The sequence below is a fragment of the Notechis scutatus genome, chromosome 1 (genome assembly GCF_049901735.1).
Source record: "Notechis scutatus isolate UNSWTSFEM ecotype Mainland chromosome 1, rNotScu1.2, whole genome shotgun sequence".
Taxonomy (NCBI): domain Eukaryota; kingdom Metazoa; phylum Chordata; class Lepidosauria; order Squamata; family Elapidae; genus Notechis; species Notechis scutatus.
The window spans coordinates 27403641-27422161 of record NC_142009.1 but is presented as its reverse complement, the minus strand read 5'-3'; positions in this window follow the sequence as shown (position 1 = coordinate 27422161).

Sequence of the window (18521 nt, the reverse complement as noted above, 5' to 3'; positions counted from 1 at the left end):
AGGATCTGCACATACTGAATAATATAAGTAGTCCTCAACTTACAATTCATTTGGTGACTGTTCAAAATTACGGCACTAAAAAAAAAGGTGACTTATGACTGTTTTTCACACTTATGACCATTGCAGTATCTCCATGGTCACATGATCAAAATTCAGACGCTTGGTAACTGATTCAAATTTATGATGGTTGCAGTGTCTCAGGGTCATGTGATCTCCTTTTAATGACATTCTGACAGGCAAAGTCAACAGGGAAGCCAGATTCACTTAACAACTGCAGTGATTCACTTAATAACCATCTCAATTAGCAACAGAAATGTTGGGCTCAGATGTGGTCTTAAGTCAAAGACTACCAGTATTCAATGGCAGGGAAGAGAATGGCAAAATACTTCGGGCACTGTTGCCAAGAACATGGCATGGTTGCATTCATGTAGTCACCAAAAGTCAAGCTTGCCTCAAGAGTATCTGTAGTTTTTTGACTTTTTAAAGAGATAAATGTCCTTGTTTGCCCGTTTATTATGATGTTATGATAATATGAAGCATCAGCTCTTCTTTTTCCAAAAAAAGCAATGTGACACATAAAAAACAGAAGGAGCTTAAACAAACACTTGGTCATAAGTCCAGGAGAACATCAACAATGAAAAGGTTGTTGAATTAAAACTTTTTTTATATATCTCTTCTAAGCTTACATCTAGCTGGAAAAACAAGTGTTTAATGAGCTTGGCAAAATATCACTTTGGTGGGTCTTGACACATACAAACTTAGATGCAAACAGCCAGAGTATTCTGTATCCAAATATTCCCACTTACATTTCCTTTCCGGTATTGAAAATAAGCTCTGGCATTTTCAGTTGGAAGGACAAAAAAATAAGATTAAATTATTTTTAGTGATATAATCATTTTTATTTTTTTTTTCATTCTGGTTTATACTATGTACTTCATATAGGACTTCAAGCATTCAGAGCAGTGGTGGGATTCAAAAATTTTTACTACCGGTTCTGTGGGTGTGGCTTGGTGGGCATGGCATGGCTTGGTGGGTGTGGCAGGCAAAGGATACTGCAAAATCTCTATTCCCACCCCACTCCTGGAGGAAGGTTACTGCAAAATCCCTACTCCCTCCCCACCCTAGTAACCTGCTTTCCAGCTCTGTTCTCCTGTTCAGGGCAACAAAAGCAGACCCAGCCAATCAGCTGGGACTCGGGAGGCAGGGAATAGATGGGAGCAGGGCCAGTCAGAAGTAGTATTTGCCAGTTCTCCAAACTACTCAAAATTTCCGCTACCGGTTCTCCAGAACTGGTCAGAACCTACTGAATACCACCTCTGATTCAGATGGTAAGTAAGAAGACAGAAAAACTCCCTTATCTGGATTTTTTTCTGCAAGATCTGAAGCTGTTTACCACTGTCCTTTGGTTGCACTCATGGCAATTCTGCCACTGATGTCCACTTCTCAATACAGAAGCTCACAATGAGACCACCAGACTGAATTTTGCTACTGATAGTTTTTCTCTTGATAACCAGAAAAAAGAACCTTAACAGAAGAGTGAAATACACTTTTCGGGGCTATTTCTGATCTCCCACTAATCTCCTACCAACCTCCCCAAGTACTAATAAGAATCTTACTCTCATTATTTTGGGGGGGAAACTTTTAAAACATGGCTTTTCCAAGTTGGCTTTAGAGAGTAAGATAAGAGTGGGAGGTACACCTGATTTAGGATGGATCAGAGTGCCTCATGTTAGAAGCGGTCGTGTTTTCTTATAACCCTTTGGTTATGTTGAATTTCTGTTGATAAGGTTTATTGAGAAGCTTGGCAATTTGTGCTTTTGATGTAAGCTGCTTCAAGGGGCACAACTGAAGCAGCAGAAAAGCAGCTGAAATACATAAATAAAAAAATTCTGATTATATCTTGCTTCCAATTTAATGGTTCACATGCCTCTTAGGACCAGGCTTGAAAGTAGAATGGAACTATTCTAGGAAGTGGATTGCATGTGGCCATTGGTATGGATCTTCTTAATCTCCTTAACTGATACTACCTTTCATGGACAGTTGCCTTGAAGACTTCAGCTCCTGATTAGCTCTGCAGCTAATTGGTTCTAGAGGTTATAACGAGCATCACTGCAAATTTTCCACCTTGTTTATTTTACTTTTCAACTAATTTGACGATTGGAAAACCTTTGGACAGTCAACTAGAGGCATTATACACATACCACACACATAGACATGCACAAATATCATAATTTCCAAGGACTACAAAGGGGTATGGCAACAATATTAAGATGCCATACAAGATAGCAAAGCCAACATTTCTTTCCCACTTTTTTCTGGTGCCTCAAGCATATTGGAAAGCTTGCATGTGCTACTTTTTTCTTTTGTTTCTCCGTGGAAATGCCTCCGATGTTTGACACTGAAATGTTTTGTAGGGTAAGACTGCAAAAACAAGGGGTTCAATAGGACCACTTGTGGCCCTTGTTTTGTGAGTTGCCCACTTCTGTTCTGAACCATCTACACGTTTATATTCCTCTCTAATACCATGAAGACTACAATCTTGCCTGACTTTAATCTATTACAACTTGTTTTGTGCCACACACTTGCAAAATCTGATTCCAAAATACTAGAGTAGCCATTAGTGATGATTTAGGCAATTAAGTAAGATGGTGAGTAGATAAAAGAGAGACAACGTCTGGTCCTTGACCTTTCCCAAGAACTTTTCCATTTGACTAAAATTCTCAAAGAGCCATTACATTGATTTCACTTATTTTCCTTTTCTCCTGAATGCTGCACAAACAACTGAGAGCACAGATGAAGGATGGAGAAATACCCATTTCTGTTTCCCTTGAGAGATAGAATGACCAGCTTAATTTACCTGAAGTGGATAGTTACCAGTGTGGATGTAGACGAAGGACCTTGATCTCAACATTGCATTGTGAGTTATTAATTAAAAGCAGGAAGAAATTGCTGGACTAAGAGCTTTTCTGATTCTCATGGCCTGTTTGTGCTACACAACAACCATTAGATTTCATTAGTTTAAAGGTAAACTATGAAAGCTGGAGAAACACAGGCTAAAAATCAGGAAAGTTGGAGTCAAAATTTATTTTGAAGCCTAAGAACAATACAACAAATGTCTTGGGAAAGGACATAAATTAGCTCCTTTGAAAGACTGGAGATACAGTTCTTCATTTTAAGAAAAAAGCAACGGCAATGGATTTTATAAGGGGGGAAATTTAACCCAATTGCAATTAATGGAGGCTGATCATTAATCATAAAAAGGAAGCAGCTTTGGAACTCCTGCATTGCTTAAGGGCTGCCAAAGTTACTGTCTGTGCATGCATGTGTGTCTCTCTAAGTAATACATTTAAAGTGAAATATGTCAGATGTAATTAATTCTCTAAAACACTATCTTGGGATATAATGCTGGCCGTGGCAGATGTTTAAATACTTAAATACATGGAAAATAGTCTGTGTTCAAGAGGATTCTGAGCATTCCAAATAAAAATGAGGAAAGCAATATGTAAATAATAGTTATCATACATATACACACACGTATGTGTGTATGTGTATATGTGTGTGTATGTATGTATATATGTATGTATATCCATCATACTGCTCCCTTTCATTTTAAGCAACATCATACTATAAAATTCATCTCAAAAGAAACAGTAAAGGGGGAAAGTAGTTGTTGTAAAGAGGGAAAGAATATGCATGTGTTTTATTTCAAATAGGCCAACTGCTTGGATACAGATTTGGAGCACTGGAATTCAAGTTCTGTAATGAAGGCTTCCTATTTTGTGGATTGTGATCTTGTACTGATGAAGTGGCTTGTGCATCCTAGTGATGCTATGAGCTGTACCATTGGAAATGCACGTTGGTCAGAAACGCAAATGCAACAAGTTATACCTAAAAGTTCAAATCACATATTCTCTTGTCCTTCCCCCAGAGGTGGAAATGGCAACCATTCCAACAGCCCACCAAGACAACCAAATACTATAGGCATTCCCAGTCAAGACATCAACATGATCCTGAAAGATGAAGTGTTTTGAGCATCAAGAAAAACAAATAATTCAGTACTAAGTGGAATAAAACCAGACTGTTCAGTGGAAACAATAATCATTAAGCTAGATCTCAAAAATTTTAGATATAATGAGAAGGCACTGATGCTTGGATCTATCACTGTTTACTTAAGCTGGAGCTTATAAGAACTCAAAGAATGCATTTTTGATAGAAGATCCTGCCAAGGTGATTTTCCATTATCACGAATAGTTGGAAATGATTGAATAGCAATAAAGACATGAAAGAAGAAATGATTTTTCAGAGGGGTGTGAAGGAAAGTAAATTGCACTGTAAAGAGCAGAAGTCTGTGACGCTAAGAGTTAGAAAAATAGCTGAATCACAGAGATGACCAACTAGCTCTCTACGTATATGCATGTGCCTTTCTCAAGTTTTAGTGCAGGCCTTAGAGTAATTCATCTTCCCATTATAGAAGAACCAGACAACAGAAAGCAATACAACAGAAATACAACAGAAAGAAACTCTAAACAAAACCACTCAAAGATCAAAATCATATTGAGGCATTAACTTTATTAAACATACTGGAGACTTACACAATAGTTCCCAACTTCTAAGTTTCCTAAACCAGGGGTCCCCAACCACCGGTCCCCAGACCGGGACCGGTCCGTGGATCATTTCTTACCGGGCCGCAAAGCTTGGGCGCCGCCATCTTGTTTTGACGGCGCTTCCGGGTTTTCGGTTGCTTCCGGGTTTTCGGTTGGAAAGTGCTTCCGGGTTTTCAGTTGGAAAGCGGCGTTTGGGTGCTCGCGCCTTAGTTTCGTTGAAGGGGGGGTGGCTTCGAACGAAGAGCCGTCCCGATGGCGGTGGAGTCTCGCGTTACTCAGGTACCGGTCCGTGGAAGAATAAATAATCGTGAAACCGGTCCCTGGTTCAAAAAAGGTTGGGGGCCACTGTCCTAAACCTTTTCTTTCTGGATATATGAATACAGTAATCCTTGACTTACAACTACAATTGAGCCCAAAAAGTCTAGGGCTAGGTGAGACAGTTGTTAGGTAGGGTTTGCCCCATTTTACAACATTTCTTGTTAAGTGGATCACTGCAGTTGTTAAGTTAGTAACACAATTCTTAAATGTGGCTTCCCCATTGACTTTGCTTGTCAAAAGGTCAAAAAAGGTGATCACATGACCCTGATCACATGCTCACATGACCCTGAGACACTGCAAGCGTCATAAATATGAGTCATTTGCCAAGCATCTGGATTTTGATCACATGACCATGGGGATGGTGAAACAGTCATAAGTGTGAAAAACTGCTAGAAGTCACTTTTTTTCAGTGTTGTTGTAACTTTGAACAGTCACTAAATGAACTATTGTAAGTCAAGGACTACCTGTAGACTCTCCTTTACTCAATTTGATCTGCTACTAGCCAAGTTTATCCATATTTTCCTCATGAGTTTTTTTTTCTCCCTCTAGATCTCTTTCTTCTCAGAATTTTATCCACCTTGTCTGATGAAAAAAAAAATCTTCAAATGTAGAAATTTGAAAACATTCCGTTTTTGGCTGCGACGGCCTCCTGCAAAGCTCTGTCAGCAAAAACGGAGCTCAGGAGAATCGCAAGAGTTCAGGCTACCACAAGGGCCCCTGACATGAGTGACGCCCACCCAGCCCCTCGAGGTCAAACACAACCCTGATGCAACCCTCAATGAAATTGAGTTTGACACCCCTGGCTTAGATAGTAAAGGAGATGTCTTCAGTTCAGCTGGATACTCTTTCAATGTGCCATACTACAATTCCCATGGCCTCATATCATGACTGTCATGGTTTCTCTGACCTTGTAATGCAGTTCCGTAGATCAGGAACCTTTCCAAACTGGGAAGACCATAAAATATTTTAACTTGATGTATTCGGTTTAGGTACTACCCAACTCCAAAATGACTATAGGTGGATTTTATTAATATATCAGCAAAACAAAGAACTATATTCCAACTGCTCGATTCTAGTGCCAGCTGAGCCTCAAATTAAAAAAAAGGAGTATATCCGGTTTCTTTAAAATGTAGTAACATATATCACGATTGCTATGTGATGACGGTTGGAAATTACATTCCAACATATTAGAGGTTGGGGGAGATCTTCATCACTCCTGTAGCTTTCATCAAATCTCTTTGAATGTACTGGTTATAGACCTCTTTCCACGTGAGTCTTGACTCACTCTCAGCCTGGGCCAACAGTGTCTGATTCATTCTCAGAAGACGAATGTGATGACCTTTACATTCAAACAGGTAATTTACTTGTTGCATGTCTCCTCAGGAAGCTGCAATGACAAAGGGGAAAGGCAGAACCATCAAAACCTCCAAATAAAAATATCCAAAATGAACTCCTGTTGTAGAAAGAAAGATGCACTGATATGAAAAGCCACCAGCAGCTGCAGGGGGAAGACAAACAATATTTAAGCTTAATCATATCAAATCATAATGCAACTTTTTTTTGCTTACAATCTTGTGCACACCTTACTGTGCATTTTTCAAGAACATTTGAATCATATCAGGTACCAGCAAGCCCTCTAAACAGCAGATGATAGAACTTAAGAAACCTTGGCTGTTTTTGCAAAAAGCCAGAGTCAAAATAGGGTCAAACTTAGATGGGCCTGCAAGCTAGATTGAAAACAAACAAAAAATCCCCCCAAAAAAAAACCATCTTGGAAGAATACAATGGCTTCTATATCATTGCCACGAAAACTGTATGAATGTAGTTGCTAGGAGAAAAACTCAGTAGTTAATTTTACATTTAAGTTATTTATAGCATAATATGATGTTGCAACTGTATTGTTGTTTGCTTAGTCAGAAAGTCAACTTGGAAAATCCACCCCACACTTATCACACAGAAAGGATAGAGAACAGAGGTTGTATCTAGCATCTAGCCAATGGGTCAGTTGGTGAATTCAAATTCAATTAAGCAAAGTTGAATGCTGGGAAAAGAAGTGTAAAAAAAAATTATGGAATTTTTGCTGAAAAAAAGAAGAAAATAAACTTGTGATATAGGGCTTTGACAATTAAAAAGGGTAGAAAGGTAGACAATGGAAAGAAGGAAAATATGTTGTAACATTCAAGAGGGTAAAATAAAAGTATACGTGTAACTGCTGTTCAGAAACTCAGAAGCTGCTTTTCTTTTCTTTTATCTTTCTTCAATTATTTATTACTTTTTCCCCTTACTTTTCTTTCAACATTTGTAGTGGTTTTAGTGTTGAAAAAATTAATAAAAGTATACGTTCAAAAAGGAAAAGAAGTGTTGAATTCCTCAAGGCAGTAGCATTCTAAGTATTCCTCATTTGGCAGTCAGTGGCTCACGTACATAAATATGTTCTTTATAGCAGGGGTCCCCAACCACCGGGCCCTGGACCGGTACCAGTCCGTGGATCATTTTCTACTGGGCCGCCGGTTTGCTGGGCGCCGCCATCTTGTTTCGACGAGAAAGTGCTTCTGGATGAGCTTTTCCGGTTGGAAAGCGGCATTTGGGTCCTGAAGGAATCCTCGCGCCTTAGTGTCATTGAAGAAGGGGGGGGGGCGGCTTCGAACGAAGAGCCATCCCGATGGCAGAGGAGATTAAGAAAGCACAAAAAAGGTACAAAGGAGGAGTTGAAGGTGGTGGGGAGAAGCGGGGGACGGCTGGCTGGCCAGTCGCTTGGCTCACCTTGCCTTGTCATGCGTGCTGATGCCGGTACCGGGCCGTGGATCATTTTGTGATGCCGGTACCGGGCCGTGGCACAAAAAAGGTTGGGGGCCACTGCTTTATAGGACCTTCTTTGCATGCATATAAATCTCCCTACTCTGTTCTGTGCCAGACTTTTCTATTTACTAAATGAAAGCCAGTATATATACATATAACTGATCATATACTGTATGTCTACGGGAGATTCTCAGTCATCCAGGTCATGGTTGTCCCAGAGGTGGCTTTTTTCAAGAGGCAGCTTTGTTTTTCACTGAAGACATTTCGCTTCCCATTATATAATTCCCATTTATCAGAAGATGCATTAGTACCACAGGATACTCTCTAACATCCCAGAGAGACCTTTGTAGGTTCAAAGGCATTGTTGAAAGGAAACATGATACTGGCAGTTGGTGTTCTGTGTGCCACGTATTTAATTGTTTTAAAAGACTCCAGTAGGACAATGTCTGATACTGGCAGTTGGTGTTCTGTGTGCCACGTATTTAATTGTTTTAAAAGACTCCAGTAGGACAATGTCTTTTCAGCACTGCAGCCTTAAGCAGCCTGATTCCCAACTGGATAGAAATGAAGAAAACATCAGGGATGTCTTTCCAGGTTTAATTCCTTTCCTCTGCTTTGTCCACCAGGATAACTTGGTGTTCCATCCAGCATGTTATATCGGTAGATCGGTCCCAAGAAGAGACGCGAGAATCAGTGACTTTAAAGCTCTTTTATTGCATGTTTAGATCGGCTTGGCTCGGCTTCGGATCGGTGGTGGTTTATATTGAACTTGCTCTTGGCGCCGCAGCCAATGACATTGTTTCGAATCTCCCGCGATCGGTTTTATCCAATCACGGGTGATTCGCAACGGGCCAATCACTGCAGCTTACTCAGCCAATCCGAGCGCGGTGCGTCTTGGCCAATCAGGGTTGCACATTACAAGAATGCTAATTCCGCAATACAGAACACCCCTCCCCACTTGGTCCTATGTAACATAGTCCCGTAAGTAGGCGGGGCTCCGTATCTGTCTACTGGACCTGCGCAGGTTAGTTGATGCTTGGTCTTCGAGCGGTTCGGTAGGATTCCGTGTTGCTCTCTGCCTCATTGATGGAACCGCCTGGAAGGGTGAGTCGGGCCTTTCGCCGCAGCTCCCTCCCGGTCTACCCGGGCTGGAAGAGCTGCTGGCTTCGCTGCTCCCACCTGGTCTCTCCGGGCTGGTTGAGCTGGCTTGGCTGCTCCTTCCAGGCGAGGCTTCGAGCTGGTCATCTACCAGTGATTCGGCTGGTGAGTATTCTTGGTTTCTTTTATGTTGGGGCTGTCTGTTCTGTTTCTCAGGGTTTTCCTTCCCCTCTTGGCTGGTGTTTGGGTGCTCCCCCTCCCCTCCTGGTTCTTTATTTCTGTGTGTTTGCGTGTCGGTTGTATTTCCCATGGTAGTTCTCGATCTTAGTTGATCGATGTGCCGTTTCCATGCTCGTCCATCATTCGTTTGTAACCGGTACGAGCGGGGACCTGTTACCTGGGTTATCGTTGCCGTTACCCAGAGTGGGTCCCCCGTGAAGTTCTTTGCGTATACTGCGTCTCCTGGTGTGAACGTTCGGTGTTTGCTCAATGAGTCGGGGGGGGGGTGTTTCTGGGTTGTATGTGGGGTGCAGCCTGTCTAGTGGGGACCTTAATTTCCTCCCCATTAACAGTTCTGCCGGGCTTTTGTTGGTTGTTGTGTTTGGCGTTATATGTTGTATGAATAGCATTTTATTAATTTTGTCTTGCATTTCCCCGGTTTCAATTTTTTGAATTGTCTTTTTTGTGAACTGAACCATTCGTTCTGCCCTACCATTCGCCGCCGGATGTGCTGGCGCTGTCAGTGCATGCCGTATCCCCCGTTCCACTAGGAATTTTTCAAATGTGAGCGTGGTGAACTGGGGGCCGTTATCTCATACTATCACATCTGGGAGGCCGTGGATTGAAAATAGTTTGTTGAGTTCTTTGATGACGGCCTCTGTGGTGGTAGTTTTCATGCTGCTTACTTCTAACCAGTTAGAGTAAGCGTCTACTGTTATTAGGAATGTGTGCCCTTTCGTAGGCCCGGCGAAGTCTATGTGAATCCTGGACCATGGCCCTCTGGGGGCTTCCCATTCCAGGATTGGGGCGGAGGGTGGGCTTGGCCTGGATTCTTGGCATTGCAGGGCCTCATCCATATCGGTGAACCCGCACATGTCTCCCAGGTCCCGTAGATCAGCCATGAAATCGCTGATGCTCTCACCCTCTTTCTGATCCCTCCTGTAGAAATCGTGCCTTCTGATGAGGGTGGGCACGGCGGGGGCATAGTGGCTCCGCAGCAATGGCTCGAGGTCGGCCCAGTCCATTGCCTTTACATCGTCGGGTTTTGCGAGGGCTTTTGCCATCTTGAACACTGTGGGCCCGCAGTGTGTCAGGAACACGGCCCTTTTTTTCTGTCCATTTGCGTCTTTGAGGTTGCTGCTTTCCAGGAACATCAGGAATCGGTCAATGTAGGATTCCCAGTCCTCAGCAGCCTGGTTGAAGGGTGCGGATGGCACGATGTTGTTGGCCATCTCGTCGGTCGCTTGTGTTGCAGTGCCACGTGCTGGGTGGGTCTCAGTTTCGCGATCCCACCCTCGTCGCCAGTGTTATATCGGTAGATCGGTCCCAAGAAGAGACGCGAGAATCAGTGACTTTAAAGCTCTTTTATTGCATGTTTAGATCGACTCGGATCGGCTTCAGATCGGTGGCGGTTTATATTGAACTTGCTCTCGGCTCCACGGCCAATGACATCGTTTCGGTTTTATCCAATCACGGGTGATTCGCAACGGGCCAATCACTGCGGCTTACTCAGCCAATCCGAGCGCGGTGCGTCTTAACCAACCCTTCCATTGGTGGAATCTCTTACTTCTTTACTTGGTCACCAAGAAACTAAGTCCCAACTGCCTTTTTTTTGGAGGCAGCAACTTTGGGAACATATAGTTTCTACTGATAGACCTTTTGTAAGATCCTCCTGCCCAGTCTTGATTCCCTCTTGTACTTGGCACCTTCTCTTCAGGTAGATCCCTGGGTAAACCAGTTAAAAAGAAGAGCTGAAGGGAAAACCATCTGAACTCTTACCAATATAACTTGGTTAAGAAAAAACACAGTCTTATCCAGGGGTGGGATCCGACCAGTGTAACTACCGGTTCAGTGATTCACCTGACACACGCTGTGCGCACATGTATATCATTGTCAGCTTGCTGCCTGGACAGCTGAGCAGCGCTGCACACAAGTGCGCAGCATTTGAAAAAGCACTTTTTTCCTGCTTTTTCAACCACAGCTGTGCCGCAAGAGCCCGGGCGGGCGGATGGGCCAAAACAGAAGCAGACATAGAACTGGTTCTATGCATGCTCTCTGTCTGCTGCTCTTCAGAGCTACCGTTCTACAGAGGTGGACAGAACCGGTAGAATCCCACCCCTGGTCTTATCCTTTCAGCATTTCACTCGTGAAATTATCTTCAAAGGGAAGGAGAAGCTTTGCAGTTTTATGCTTGTTCTAGGCACTTCAGTTGGAAGGGGAAGTGGCAGATCTATTGTCAATTATACACAAGTAAAGAAAATGAAGTCTTCTGTCTCGCTTCTGTCTTCTGTGTATCTGTAAAAAAAATAAATGAAAAGCTCAGCCATCAGTGAAATGCAAAAAAACTAAAAGAGATTCCTAGTTGTAAATTCTCCGAAGAGGACTGCTCAGTAGCTCAGGGCAATATGACCGTGAAGGGCATCAATCAATGACTGAAGAAGAGCAGGGGTGTTGACCACTCTGCAAAAGAGCCTAAAGTGAAATAAGGCACAACAAGTGAACCAGACAACACTGCCTATGTCAGCACACATCAGAAAATACCATTTTTGATGTGCACTTTTTCTCATGATATCCCACTAGTTTGTCTTTTCCAACATCTTTCCAGCTTTCTATTCCTCCTTCTGAGACGAAACATAGCAGAAACAGAGATCAAAGGTTTTCATGAGCATGTTTTCACTTGATAGTCAGCTACATAATAAGTTTAATAATAAAGTAATAAAATTGTGGAACTGACCTTGAAGCTAAACAAAATTAAGAGCAAAGAAGAAAAAGGTTGGCTTGTTTGACAAATGTGGTGCTGCTTTCCTGCCTGGAAAAGAGGAACAGCTTGATCCAGCCAGCGTAATCTTCTCTCTGCTGCTAAAAGTCCAGAAAATTAAGCTGAGCCTTCAGTGGTCTCCATTTTCTGTCTCAATATACTTCAAAGAGCTTTTCTCACATAGTGCTATCAAGCGCAATGAGCCCCTCATATTTCTTTGAATCAGCCTACCTTTTCCAACAGCTTCTTTTCACTTAAGGAAGCCAAGAGACCGGTAGAATGGGCTGTCTTGTTCTTTTCAGGAATCATCTTTGTATGGAATCAAATATAACCAGTCTGTCTCCTTTTCTTCTGGAGATGTTCCTAGGCAGGGCAGGCCACAAACTGCAAATATGCCTCCAAGGATGTTTTACCTAGTAGTCTACGGACGGAGAACATACTTCCTAAAGGTTGGAGAAAGATCCTCTCATTCATCTGAAGGAGGAACTCTATCATATATCCCTCTGACTTAACTTGTTCCCCTTTCAAGCACCAAGAAGCTCTCTCTCTCTCTCTCTCTCTCTCTCTCTCTCTCTCCCTCCCTTCCTCCCCCTCCCTCCCTCCCCCCCTCTCCCTCCCCAAGCAGGATAGTGATCCAAACCCTTATTTTCATGGCTTAACTGAATTGCCATTTGCTGAAGAGATCTCTAACAGCTGATAGCAATGGTATTAGACAAGACAGTAGACATCAGCAAGCCCTGACCTGCCCCATTTCAAGGAAGGAAGGAAGGAAGGAAGGAAGGAAGGAAGGAAGGAAGGAAGGAAGGAAATAAATCACAATGTGCATGAGTGTGCCCCATATAACTCAATGAAGTAGTTCAATAATTTAATAGTGCTCATCTCATAAAGTTTCTGCCAAGAGAATATTCCAGTTTTTTCTGACAGAAATCTTTAAGTAGGAAATATATTACAAAATAATTATATTAATGCAAAGCAAATGTAAAACATTGTTCACATGTTGCAGATTGGAAATGATTTGACAAGGATTGAATAACTGATCATTATCATAATGTATCACTCATAGTGAGTAGTAGAAATCAGACTCTGCAATACTTTCCAGAGATATGATCTGGCTACAAATACTACAATCAGTACAATTAATACAGAAATTTTGCATGACTTTTAAGTAAAGCAATGTGATGGTGAAGAGGGATTCTAAAAACACCTGTTCATTAGGCCTGCTCTTATTCCTGAGCCAGCTGAGATATTTCAGACCAAAGATAGGGCTATGTAAATTCCCCTTATGACTTACTTGTAGGTCAAACTATTCATTTCAATGTACACAGAAGATTCATGGATTTACATGATGGGCAGGTAAAATGTTCCCAATAAAATTATATCCTTATTGTGCACTGAGACCAAAATAAATATTCTCTAAACGCGCCTTAAATATTCTCTAAAAGGATCCTTCTGTTTTGTTTTGTTTTATTTCCAATATCCTCACACACAACAGGAAAATCTACAAGACGTGGTTGCCTATTAAGGATGAAACACACTGCTGTAGGCATAGATTCTCATGCCAGATAAGCAGGTAAGAAAGGCTTCTATTGTGGCAAAACAAAAACCCCACAATACTATTTTTATTGCTTTGCTGCTTTCTAGTGGTCACCCAGATGTTAGATAATATTATAACAGATAACAGATAATCGGAGTTGGAAGGGACCTTATAGATCATCTAGTCCAATCCCCCATCCAAGTGGGAGACCCTACACCATTTCTGACAAATGGCAGTCCAATCTCTTCTTGAAAGTCTGTTTTTTTTTTCCTTTTTTGAAGATGGGAACCACATCAGCTTTTTTCCAGTCCTCTGGTATTTCCCTGGTGCTCCAGGACTTTTGAAAGATATGGTGCAGTGGTTCTGAGATGACCTCTGCCAGCTCCTTTAAAACTCTGGGATTTAATCCATAAGGCCCTGGTGATTTGTGTTCATCAAGATCAGACACATGTTCTCTTACTATTTTTTTTGCTTTCCTGACTATCAATAGCAAGACTGGTCAGCAGTCTTGGCTGGAGCATGGGGAGAGTTTCATTAGGCTTGGCTTGCAGAAATCAAAGCATATTAGCTAGAATATCCAAAATCTGAAGGCTCTGGTGATGCTTCCATAGTCATTGAAGCTGGATTGGATTTGAGGAGCAGAAAGTAAAAGAAATGGGGGACTGGAACAAGAAAGACAGGGGAATCACACATGAAATTCAGAAGAGCTTTAATTACACGTTGCAGTTGCCATCTTGGTTATTTTTATCTCACCTAAGGATACCTTGACTTAGGTCCAAATTATCTGCAGAATAACCTAACCCTAGAGATTATATCTTACACTCTCTGCTTTTTGAAGATCCAACCACAGTTAATGAAATGGAGATGAACACCATTTACCCTGATAGTCAGGAACAAATAGTGGAGTAAAATCCATAGGGATTCCTACGCCAGTGAAATCTGACTTTTTCTATTATGTGGCCTTCTCAGTGGAATAAATCTTTATTCATGGCTGTTAAAGGTTTTCAAATTGTTTAGCCTGCTGATTGTGTGGTTTTTAATGTATGCAATGTATCAGTATGTATCTCTACCCCAGACATTTGGAATTAAGTGGTGTGAAAATTTGTAAATATTAATGAATCAAATAAGTAAATGGTATTGGTCAATTAATCAGTTACATTGAGTGATATTTCCATAGTCAAAAGCTCAAACACCTTTTTCAAAAACCCAAAATATGTGCTTAACCTCACTAATTGCAATTACCTCTTAACAACTCAATCATCTTTTCCTAATTCAACTATAAATGAAAAATAGCTCTCCTTTAATTTGTTTACAAAGGAAGGCAGGCAGGTTTCATTTCTAGGTGACTTGAGAGGACTAAAATAGAAACCTCCCCTCAAATGGAGGAGAGGAAAAGGCAACTATATCAATATGATGATGAATGTTTCTTTAAAAAGAACCAATATTGTTGGTTATTAAGCTCATAGATCTTTGCCAGACAGTAGAATTCAAAATTTGTTTAGAGAGCCTATCTGGATGCATAACTCTGCCATTTGCATCCTTCATCTGCGTAAAAGCAGTTGCTTCTATCCAAGCATAAAAACACCACCGATCTCTGAATTGCCAGTTATAAATCTGAGCATAAACCTTCACCTGGCTTCATTCTACCACACTAGACCCCTAAAATAAATGGGATTTGGATGTTCCTACTTTCCACTGATAGTGGTGATCTGGTAGTCCTTAACTTATGACTATAATTGAGTACGGAATTACAGCCATCAGTATGCCAGTTGTTAAGCAAGTAATCATCTGACCACACCCAATTTTACATCCTTTTTTGTAATACTCATATAGTGAACGGCATGGCCATAAAGCAAACATCACAGTTGCAAAGTGCATGGGCATTTTTTTCCTCAAAAATGGGAAGTAAACACTGGTTTCTGGCAGAAAACGTCATTTAAAGAGCCAGTTTGGTCTTGTGGTTAAGGCAGTAGGCTAGAAACCAGGAAACCAATAAGTTCTAGTTCTGTCTTAGCCATGAAAGCCCTTGAGGCAGTCACTCTCTCTCAGCTCAATCTACCTCACAGGATGGTTGTTATGGAAAAATAGGAGAAAGAAGGTATATTGGATATGTTCGCTGCCTTGAGCTATTTGTAAAAATAGTAAAGGTGGGATACAAATAAATAAATCATGGTCACATAACCATGGGGTCTTGCAAATAGTTGTAAATCCAGGGGAGTTGCCAAGTGACCAAAATATGAACATGTAATCAGGGACCTGGGTTATAACTACATTTTGGAGGGGTCCATCATAACTTCAGTCATTTTCCCTAACAAGAGTCATCTTGGAAGTGCCTACAAATTCCCTAAATGCTGCTCCATTTGATATCCTGGTGGCCATGGAGGCAAGGGCTAGTTATGTAGGACTAAGGTCTACTCAAGCCACCTGTACCATGAAGTACTACAGATCCAGGATAGCCAGATTTGACTGGAGATTATATCCCTCTTAAATTAATTCCCCTAATTTATATTTTCTCTTTAAAATGCTATTCTTAGATTCTACTATTTTCTTTTGTTTCTTTTTTTCCCTTTTGCCTAGTTTCCCACTATCAGAAGCATCTAATCGCAAGATCAGAGCATCACAACTGTTCTTGCATGATTAAATCAGGAATCTTCCACGAGAAAAGTATGCACCGTGCCACTTTCACCCTGTAGTTTAGAGTCAGTGCTATGCATTGACCAGTGTTCGCCCATGAGATCTAGGAGAAGATGGAGATTTTGTCTGTTCCTCCTATGTTCATCCAACTCAACTAATTTAGTTTATGTTTACTTTAGATTTTTGTGTCATAGCATATTGCGCAAACACAACCTATTTGTTTAATTTATGGTTCAGTTGGCCAGAAAATTCATTAACCAGATTTAGTATAAGAACTCAACTTTAGTCAGTCCTCAACCATCATGGCATACTAGTCAAATCCGTGCTTTGGACAAGGCTTCTCAGGAGAAGTACATTTTTATTTATTTATTTATTTTATTTATTTGATTTGTCAATTGTTTACAAGATAATAAGTACAAGTGTATACATAGTTGTTAATATATGAAATGGGTACATATAAGAAAAATAAAAGAATAAGAGAAACAATAGGACAGGGACGGTAGGCACGATGGTGCGCTTTATGCACGCCCCTACAGACCTCTTAGGAAAGGGGTGAGGTCAATAGTAGACAGTCTAAGGTTAAAGTTTTTGGGGTTTGGGGAAGAGACTACAGAGTCGGGTAGAGTATTCCAGACATTGACCACTCTATTGCTGAAGTCGTATTTCCTGCAATCAAGTTTGGTGCGGTTTACTTTGAGTTTGTATCTGTTGTGTGCTCTTGTGTTGTTATGGTTAAAGCTGAAGTATTCATTGACAGGTAGGACATTGCAATGTATGATTTTATATACCATGCTTAAGTCGGACCTAAGACGGCGTAATTCAAGGTTTTCTAGTTTTAGAATTTCGAGTCTGGTGGCATAAGGTATTCTACAACGAGTAGAAGAGTGGAGAACTCTTCTTGTGAAATACTTCTGGACTTTCTCAATTGTGCTAATATCACATACGTAATAAGGATTCCAGACTGATGAACTGTATTCGAGTATTGGTCTAGCAAATTTTTTGTATGCTCTGGTTAGTAGTGAGATATTACCAGAGAAAAAGCAACGTAGGATTAGGTTAACAACTCTTAATGCCTTTTTGGCTATGTAGTTGCAGTGGGCTCTAGCACTTAGATCATTAGAGGTGAGTATTCCCAGGTCCTTTACAGAGCTTGGGTCGTCAACAAGATCTTGACTATTCAGTTTGTATTTTATTTTCTGATTTTTTTACCAATATGTAAGACAGAGCATTTATTTGTTGAGATTTGAAGTTGCCATATGTTAGACCATTCAGATACATAGTCTAGGTCTTTTTGAAGGGTAGTAGTATTGTCTGTGGTATTGAACAGCTTTACATCATCAGCGAAGAGAACGCAATTGCTCTTGATATGATCACAAAGGTCGTTTATGTAGATTATGAAGAGAGTTGGTCCTAGAACACTGCCTTGGGGAACACCACTATTGACAGGTACTGGATTTGATAGGGCGTTCCCGATTTTGACCATTTGTTGTCTGTTTGACAGGAATGCTTCTATCCAGTTATTTAGTTGTCCAGAGATACCATAAGATTTTATTTTTAGGAGTAGTTTGTCGTGTACCACTGAATCAAAGGCTTTACAGAAGTCTATGTAGATTGCGTCTATTGCTTTGCCCTGGTCGAGTTGTGTAGTCCATATGTTTTTGCAGTGTAAGAGTTGCAGATTACAGGATAGTTTTTTTCTGAAACCAAATTGTTTATTGGAGAGTAGGTTGTTTGTCTCTAAATGGAGGATGATGGATTGGTTAATAATTGATTCCATGACTTTACAGGTGACGCAGCATAAGGAGATTGGTCTGTAATTTTCAACTAGGCTTGGGTCTCCCTTTTTGAAGATAGGGATGACTGTGGCTTGTAACCATAGGTTAGGCAAGGAGCTGGTCCTGAAAGATTTTTCAAAGATTATGCTTAGAGGTTTGGCTATGGCAGTGGATAGCTTTCTTAAGAAGTAGGCACATATTCCATCCGGTCCAATAGATAGAGATGGTTTTAGGTTGCGTAGTGCTTTTTCAACGTTGTCTACTTTCCCCAATCTCTCTTTTTTCAGTGATAGTCACAGAATGGCTGGTATTATCTTAAGAACTCTAACATCACGAGATGTGATGGAATAGTTTCGTATACCTGGAAAGGTAGGAATCCTTACAGCCTCCAGAAAATCTACCTCACATTTCCAACCACTTCTATTGAAGAAACTGGGATTTCCTCATCTCATTACAACTACTGGTAGATGACAAATTCCAGCATCAGATGGCTACAACTACAGTATCTCCCTATTGAGATGTGGCCATCACTGTCAGCCATGTTCATCATAGGTGTCCCTAAGAACCTTCGATGACTGTACATCCATAATGTACATAATGTACACCCATAATGTAATGATGTATGCAATGCAATTGTGGCTTCTTATAGACATCTGCGGAGGTGGCAGCTTCTAAGGTAGGGTTTATTGTTTTATTTTATTGTTGTCTTATTAGCAAAGCTAGTCTCACTAGCGGAGGTAATTGAAGGTTGTATGATTGGAGGTTATGGTGGCCTAGAGTCA